The sequence below is a fragment of the Sipha flava genome, unplaced genomic scaffold, assembly GCF_003268045.1.
Source record: "Sipha flava isolate LNK unplaced genomic scaffold, YSA_version1 36728_pilon_pilon, whole genome shotgun sequence".
Lineage (NCBI taxonomy): Eukaryota > Metazoa > Arthropoda > Insecta > Hemiptera > Aphididae > Sipha > Sipha flava.
In genome coordinates this window covers 15840-25615 of record NW_020273068.1, presented here as the reverse complement: position 1 = coordinate 25615, position 9776 = coordinate 15840, and the positions used below count along the sequence as shown (strand labels likewise).

Here is a 9776-nt window from a genome sequence, read left to right as displayed (position 1 = left end):
TTAGAGAACCGCTGATTTAAATGCATATTGAATGCAAAAAATTGATTTAAGTAATGGAAAACTATTTACTTAACCGAGAATACTTAATTATTGTAAGTTTAAAAAAGGAACGAATTAAATATAAAAAAATAAAATAGTAACTAAAAAATATAAAATTAATTGATTTAATTATAATCACAGTTGTTATTCAAAAGAAAAACAACGTACCAGTGGGAGTAAGTAGGTATGTATTTGTTTATCGTAAGTTCGTTTCACTCTGGATCGGCTTCTAGATTTCGGGTGTTTACTATAATATAGAAATAAATACGATGTTTTAATAATTAATTATATTTTGAGAACTAAAAAAAAATAAATAAATAATTTTTTTATTTTATTACTATTAACATACACAATGTGCAGGAATTATAAAAAACATAATTTGTAAGAATGGCAATATTTAACAAACGTGAATTGAACAAAATAAATAATATTGGACATAGACTATACCTCATAGATTATCTACATTATCAGGTTATGGAGTATGGATTATGTCTCATCGTTGCTCCTGTCGCCGTATGCCGCCAAAAAAATATTATTTAAATATGAATGTTTTTTATTTACAATAATTAATTTTTATTATGAAAAACATTAACCAATAAAATACTAAGATCTGTTTAAGTTGAAAAAGTTTTTATATACCCTCATTTAAGTTTCAGAACGATTTATACTAAAATTATTATTCTATAGCGCATGTTAGAATATAATTATCTACAAATACAACAATGTATTTTTATTTGAAATATGGATTAAATGTTGAAAATATATCATATTTTACAACGTAAAAATCATATTTTTAAATATTCTTCAGTCGCGATAAAAGAAGTATGCCAAAAAAAGTTTCCTTGTGCCTGGAGGACGGGGAGCGTATTACCAAACCAGCTAGAGCTCCAGTGCCGTATACAAATACGCTGTTTTAATTGGTTTATTTGAAAAAAAACCACGCAAATATATTTTTCTTTTATCAATTAGGCACAATTGATATCGTTAATATAATAACTCATATAAATAAATAAACAGATACTAATTTCTTAAAAAAAAAATTTATTCAGTATAAACTATAGAGTATAAAGCATTGGCTATAGGGTGCCTCCAAATTTTTAAAAAATATTAAAGGGTGTCGTGAGTCAAAAAAAAGTTGGGAACCTCCGCTCTAGCCGGTTTGGAAATACGCGGCCGGGGAATATATAAATTATGTCATAATTTTAAACATTATTATGTACTGAAAAAATATAAATAAATGTATTAAAAACATTATATTTAAATTGTTAATAAAAATGAATACTTTAATAACAAAAGAAAAAATGTAAAGAGGTCTAGAGATTACTCATGCAGTTAAAACACAAAAATATATTTAACAATAAAAAACAAATACCATTTCAAATAAATTGAAATTTAATTTATAAATTTAGAATATTAATAATTTAACTAAATATAGAAAGGAGAAAAATTGATTTATGTAATGGAAAAATATTATTTACACAACGGAGAATACTTAATTGTTTTAAGTTTAATAAGTTAATGGATTAAATATAAAAAAATTAAGGCAAAGCTTAAAAACATAAATTTAATCAATTTTGTTATAATTAAAGTTGTTATTCAAAATAAAAACGACGTACCGTTATTCCTGGGAGTAAGTAGATAAGTAATTGTCAATAGTAAGTTTATTTTACTTTTAATCGGCTCCTAAATTTCGGCTGTTTACTCTAATAAAAAGAAAAAGAAATAATAATTAATTTTTTTATTTTATTAGTATTAATATATATAATGGGCAATAATTATAAAAAACATAATTTGTAAGAATGATAATTATTAACAAACGTGAATAGAATAAGACAAGTAATATTAGACATAGATTATCTGTCTCATCATTGCTCCCATCACAGTAGGGCGCCAAAAAATATTATTTAAATTTAAATGTTTTTTATTTACAAAAATTTATTTTAACACATTAACCGATGGAATACTATGATCTGTTAGGTTGTAATAGTTTATATACCCTCTCATTTAAGTTTAAAACGATTTTTCCTAAAACTATTAGGCTATAGCTCGTATTAGGATATAACAATGTATTGTTATTTGAAATATGAATTAAATATTAAAAATTGTGTCTTATAACAATAAATAATATTTATAAATACTTGTCAATCGCCATAAAAGAAGTACGTTTAAAAAAGGCTTAGTTTTTTAATTTATTTGTTATTAATATTAATACTCATATACTCTTGGCAGTAATCATAAAAAATTGTATACTCATTGGTTACGAGTATAATATAATCAATATATATTATATAAATAATCAATAGTGTAATTTTAAATTAATATTCTCAATTCTGTAATGAAATTTAATTTTGATTAAACGTAATGAAAAATGTTTAATTTAATAATTTAGTGTAAAGTAATGTTTTGCCAACCGAAAACATGGCGGACGTATGATAATCTTGCGTCCCCGGACTTCACTTTTCTCAATAGAAAACATCAGTAGTTCGTTATCTAGTATAATATAGATATCTGTGGCCTTAGTTTATGGTTCTGTTCGTTACATATACCATTTCTTCCAGAATGATAATCATGAGACTGATTAGATAAAAAATAAAATACCAACTATTCGGGATTTAAACTATTACTTGGGATTTAATGCCAAATAATTTACCAGTCCTGTAATTGATGCACGGTGAGGGGACTTAGGGTAGAATTAAACCCTCTAAATGTATATAAGGTCCTTAAAACATTTTGATTATTTTAGATTTAATTATAATTTAAGCAAAATTTTAAAAGGAGAAATGGTTGCACAAAATCTTAAGGGGCCTCACCACCACGTTTTTTTTTTTAACAAAAACTATTTTTCCTAATTCCAACGCTACGTGTCGACAATTATCACGATTTTAATTTTAAAAAAATATACGGATTCTCCAAAATATGTACAAGGGAACGATTGAGTAATATTTTTAATTTTTGTAATTTGAATTGCAATAAATATTTTTGAAAATTCAAAAAAAAATACAGAATTTCAAACTTAAATATTTAATTAACTAAATACAATTTTTTTAATGTGCCTGTTGTGCTAAAAATATTTTTTTCAGAATGCAAATCGAGATAATCGTTGCGACGTATTGTTTGAATTAGAATCATATGTTAGAGTGAAAAATAATCATTTTTTCACGATCACAATATTACGCTCTGATATGAGCGTGCGAGTGCGTGCGAGAGCCCTCCGTACTACTACCGTGCTGCGTCAAGATAATGAAGCTATACACCAGTGGCGTATTTAGGGGGGGGAGGGTAGTGATATGGGTGTTGGAACACTCCCCATCGATTGTATTTCATGGTATTTCACCAAATTGCAAACTTACTTACGGTATAATTAAAATAAACATAAGTATATGTGAAATAATTTTCATTAATATAATAATTTATACAAATATATGGTATTTATAAATGTAATACGTGGGGGGAAAGAACCTTCACTTACTATAAGTCTATTCAATTTTAAAACACCCCCGTTAAATGAATCTTGCTATACACTGTAGTATAATTAGATACGTTCATGTTCATATTTTTAGTAAATTTCTTACAGAAATTCAAACCCATACTTATATAAAACTAAATGGCATATCTCAAATAACGATTATTTAACATGATTTTTTTACTTTGATTTAAATATACAGAGTGTTTCTGAAATGAATGAGGACACTAGTATACACGTACCCGCTGTGTATTCCCAAAGAGTTTTTTCAATTTTTTTTCAATCTCTAAAATCTTGGTTTATTCAATTTATTTTTAGGATATTACCATAAATCTAAAAATAAACCTAAAGTGTTTGTTCTAAAGTGTGTATTTTTTGCAAAATTCTCATACGAATCGAGACGTCACACGGTTTTTTGGCTTGTCGCGTGTTTTTCACGCTCGAGTCGCCAACTAAAAAAAAAGTCATGTGACACATCGATTCGTATGAGAACACTTCAAGATAAACAGTGGTGATAGTAGTTTGTTGTCAGTTAACACATATAAGTAATTAAAACAGCTTTAACATTGTAAAAACATCATAATTAAATACATTTTAATTTTAAAATCAATTTTTATTTACAAAAGTTGTTCAATGTGACCCCCGTTAACTTATATGCACTTTTCTACACGACGATGTGATGAACTCCAAGTTTTTTGCAATTCATTTGACCAATGATATCAGCTACATTATTAATTCTCATCAAATGTTCATCTCTATTATTTACTTTTTTTGGCATAAACTTTTTCGTTCATAAAACCCCATAAGAAAAAGTTACATGGGTTAAAATCAGGACTGCGTGGTGGCCATGTTATATCTGGGCTATATTGAACATTGTTTCCAACTCCTCTACCTATAAGTCTGTCAGGGAAAAGATAATATAATTGTTGTCGGACTGCATTTGTATGATGAGGAGGTACACTTCTAACATAAACTACATTGATTCTTGTTCTTCCAATGGTACATTCTCTAATAATACCGGAAGGTCATACACAATAAAATGTAAAAAATCCCTGACCGTTCTATCTAGCCGTAACCCAATATCTTAACCCGTTATCGTATGTTGCTTGACGGTGAACGGGTAAAATAATATTATTACTTAACTTTAATCCATAGATTACTATTCTAAATTGATAAACTACTCAATGAATTTATCATCGAGAATGATGAAACCTGGCGGAAGTCCTCTTATCATAGATCCACCAAATTTTCGGTCGGCAAAAAAAAATATTAAATACTTGCTGATTACTATTCTTACTATTTCTTCAATAAGTAAAATTTAAATAAATGAGAAGACATAAAAGTTAAATATAATTAAGAGGAAAAAAAAACAAATACTGTATTTTTCACGAAATAAACATTTTTAATATTTTAGTTTAAAATTAAAACATACAGAACCTATCATAAATTATAAAACACAAATACTTTGGTTAACTGACGTCGTTTAATAACAATATTTGAAGATTTTGCTTTAGCAACATAATGTAGTTGTATTTATAAATATTTTTACAAATTATTATTACCTATTACTAAATATAATCTATGATTTCGTAAAATGAATTATAGGAACACGTCATATTTTGTAGAATATTGAAATTATAACAATCATTCTTGGCTGAGATTATTTTTACAGATAAACCAAATATAATAGAAGTATAACAGCAGGTAAATTTGATTAACAAATTCCCAATGTATTAAGTCATTTAAAAACACTATTAGAACTCTTTAATAACCCTCCTCTATTTTTTTTTACATCGATTAATATGGAATAAAAATATTTATAACTATAGTTAAGTTCATTGTATGTAATAAAGAATATTATCTTTCAGTAGCGTGGCCAGGATTTTAAAATGGTGGGGGCCACACCCGAAATACTAAAAAAACCTAATTAGCAATTAACAATAAGTTTGTTAATATAGTAATTTTTATATTAAATTTATCGTATTTAATATATTTTATTTCATTATAATTACATTTCAATTTATTACTTTAATTACTTTGACTAATCTAACAATAAAAAACGTTGATGAAATTTTGAAAAAAAAATAGTATTTTCATTATTTATTTCTACCAAAAATTAAAACAAACAATTGGTTGTAGTTAACGCAAGCTTCTATTTTTGTTCATATCAGTTTTCTTTTTAAATGAGGGCCCCAAATCACGAAGGCCTCGATGTGTCGCACCTACTGCACCACTGCTACGCCGCTGTGTAACATGATTATTGATTAATAATTTAACGATAAAACAATAAGTGTTGGTATACAACTTACCAAGTCAATAATAATATTATCGATTTCATTTTTAACTTTTTCAACATAATCCTTGTGGCCTTTAATCAAAACTTGACTAGAATTGGAATTAACTTGTGGAAATTTAATAGTAACTCCATTATGTTTCCCACTTATCTGATTTATTACTTCAGCGTGGTGGGCAACAAAATGATCATGATATTTTGGAGGAACGTTCATAGTCACTTCAATTATATTTTTCTATAACATTTTAATGTATTACGAAATTATAATTATTATTATTGTATTATGATTCTGGTATATCTATTATTTAAATAAATTAAAAGGTAATAAGTGTTCAATTATTTTTTTATGTAATAACTGTTAGTCATAGGTTTATTTTATGATTTCAATAATTCCAATAACTATGTATAAAAATATTTGTATAGTAAATACTAACCAAGTCTTTAACAATTTCTTCAATCTTACGTTTCGCCTCTTCAACATTTATTTTGTCACCTTTTATGATGACAGCACTATTACTAGAAGCTATTTTCGGAAATGTTATAGACACTCCATTGCAATCATTAATAATTCGATTGATAATTTCACCACGTCTTGCAACAAAGTAATTATGATACTTTGGATCAACATTTACTACAGCTCGAATAGTATTTTCCTAAATCAAAATTGTTAATGATTATATGGTTAACTTATTTAGTTGTATTTAGGTACATCGATGATTATTTTAATTTTTTATCTTAAATTGTTTCATTTTATATGACTTATACATCAATAGTTCATTATTGTAAAGAAAACTATGAGAAATTATGTAAATATAACCTCAATACAATTTCAATAAAAAAATAGACAGGTTAGTTTAATACACGTGCATTTGTATTGAATTATACATACCAAAACTTTAGCATGGTCTGAAAGTCTTTGTTCAGAAAGAGCAACATCTGCTTTACTATCACTGATCACAACTCTATCTCCAGCACCAATATTAGGAAATTCAATTTTAACATCGCCCCATTCATTTTCCAATTTGTGTATACATTCTTTTTGTTTGACAACTAAAGTGCCATGATTCTTTTCATTGATTTCTACATGTTCTTCGATGACTTTACTAATATTGGTTATCATAACTTCAAATTTTGCTTTTACTATATTAACATTCTCTTTTTTACCAACAATAGTTATATTTTCATTAGTGGAATTAGTTTCAGGCGGGAAAATTATTCTTGTATTCGTTAAATGTCTGATCTGGAATCCAAGTATTAAACCATAAATGAACACATTGTACCCTTATATTAAATTATTTTAACAATATACCTTTTTTAACATTGACTCCATTTGTTCCAATTAAATATTTGTGAAACTTCGGATTTACTTTCAAATCAAACACATATTTATGAACTTCATCAACCATTGTCTGAATTTGTGTAGTAACATTTTTAACATCATCTTCAGGTCCTTTGATAACTATAGTCTATGAATAAAAGTTTAGCTTTAAAATAACGGATTACTATTTTTTTTAATAGATTTTAGCATTTGGGAAATTTTCTTGAACATGTACTTATTGTATTAGGGGAGGAGAAGCAGTTTCATCTCTTGAGACAATCGTTTCCTGCTCAAAGAGAGAAACTGCCAGAGGCCAGGTTCGAATCGATGTCTAAGCGTATATCACGCATATAATAATTTATAAAATTGGTTAAATTGTCATTTTAATTTATAAGTTTAATAAATAAGTACATTCTTACATTATCTCCTTTAACAGTTGGTAAATTCAATGTCACATTATCCCCACAATCATCTTTTATAGATTGAATGAATTTATTCCCAAGATTTACAATGACATTTCTAACTTTAACATTTCCCAACACCATTTCCTTTGTTATTATGTCTCCCTAAAAATACATGATTGATAAATCAAAAATAAAATTGAGCAATAAATAATCTTTATAAAAAACCAACAATTTCATTTTGTATTTCTTTAATCATATCATAAGCGATTAAAACTTTTCTTTTATTTCCCATGACTTTAATAACATCCTTATTGTCTCCTTCACGTGGTAAAAAAATTCTCGTATCAGTCTCTTTTCTAATCTATAATATTAAATTATATAAATAAAAATATTTCTAAAGGTCGAACCACAAAAGTTAATAAATAATAATTACCTTTTTAATATATATTGCTCTCTTTCCAGCACTAAGTTTGTGGAATTGTTTAAAAATAGGAATTTCCAACACATAGTTGATTTCATTCAATACTTCGGCCAATTCAGCTAATGATTTAAATGCTTTATTTACATCATCGTTCAAACCTTGTATTTTAACTAAATTATTTCTAGCCTCAACTAAAATATCGAACCAAATATTATTTATAAACTCTCAAAATACAAAAAATAGAAACATATTAATACTATTAATACTATTAATTACCTGGACTTGGGAATATAATTTTGACATTAAATATTTTCTGAAGTTCTCGAACTTTTTCACCATTGAATCCAATTATCGCTCCGTGGTGACGTTGATCAATTGTTATTTCTTTTTCAATTTTACTTTTCAACTTAATTATAATTTCCTCCAATTCCTAACAAAAATTTTAATTATTAAAAAAATTACGAAAGAAACTATTTAATGGAAATTTATTAAAATACCCGATTTCGTTAATACATAATACTTGTAAATTTTTTTTTAAAAAAAACATATCAGAAATCTTTTAAAAACTTTTAAACCTATAAGTAATATTAAAATTAAAAGTTCATTGAATTTGTATATTGTTATATCAAAATTCAATATTAAAATCCTCATTAATTTATTTTTTACTATAAAAGTATAATAAAAATTATCGGTATTTTAATTTAGAAATCGTGAAATTTTCAAATATTTATTAAAAGATTTAATTTTAATTTAATTAATAAAATAAATAAACTAGTACGGTCACAAATAACCACTTTAAAAATAGGCATTATCTATTTTGTCAATTTTTCTCCAACCTGTTCATTCTAGCCATTCTTTTCGAAAATTAATTTACTTTAATGTGTTAAACTTAAATTCCAATTCATTAAAACATATTTTTGATACATACTTGAACTACTTTTTTCGTGGAATCCTTTGTTCCAGTTATATAAATTATGTCAGCTGAATTTTTCATGCATGGTATTTGAACACGTGCTCCTGTACGTTTTTCAATATTTTTAAGATTAAGTCCTTGTTTGCCCAATAACGTACTTCGATGTTCTTTTGGAAACGGTATAGTAGTAGTTTTAATCTGAAATTTTAATGTTTTAGTTAAAATTGCTAAAAAAATATTTTTTTATTTATTTATCCGTAATAAAACTATAAAATAACAAATGATTCATCAAACATTTTAAATTATTATGCACATTTATATATTATAATATTAAAAAATAATAATAATAATAATAAATTATTCATAATTTGTACACAACAATATAATATATATATATATATATATATATATATATATATAATAAATATTATTTTTATCAGTTTATCTTATTAATTCCAACTTAATTAAAACTTATTTACTTGAGTTTGATCGATTATGATAATCTTTTGTTTTGCTCGTTCAACATTAACTCTATTGCCGCTGATTAGTAAAGTCAGATCCATGGTTTTTTGAAATACAAATCTCTATTCCTACATTATACTCTTTCCCAATTTTTATATATGCTTTCTTAAATTTTTCATGCTCTAATTGACTATTCCTGTCCCAATTTCTGTCTTGGGCAGGTATTGAAATTATCTACAAATTTTACAAAATAAAAATCAAGATAATATTTTATTTATATTCTAGATATAAATCAACAAAAACTTTCTAAACTATTACTATTCATACAGAAAAATGTTATTTAAAATCATAATAATGATGTTCTTTAATATGAAAATTATCATTCTATAATTTTTATGTTATTTTTTATTTTTTATTTACCTTTAAATACAAAGTTTTATAGCTCAACAATTATATCATGTAA

General features: G+C 25.5%; 1 pseudogene; it reads right to left on the bottom strand.

The window, feature by feature from the left end:
- Nucleotides 1–5641: 5641 nt before the first annotated feature.
- LOC112687822 lies at nucleotides 5642–9414 on the bottom strand (annotated as a pseudogene).
- Nucleotides 9415–9776: the final 362 nt, after the last annotated feature.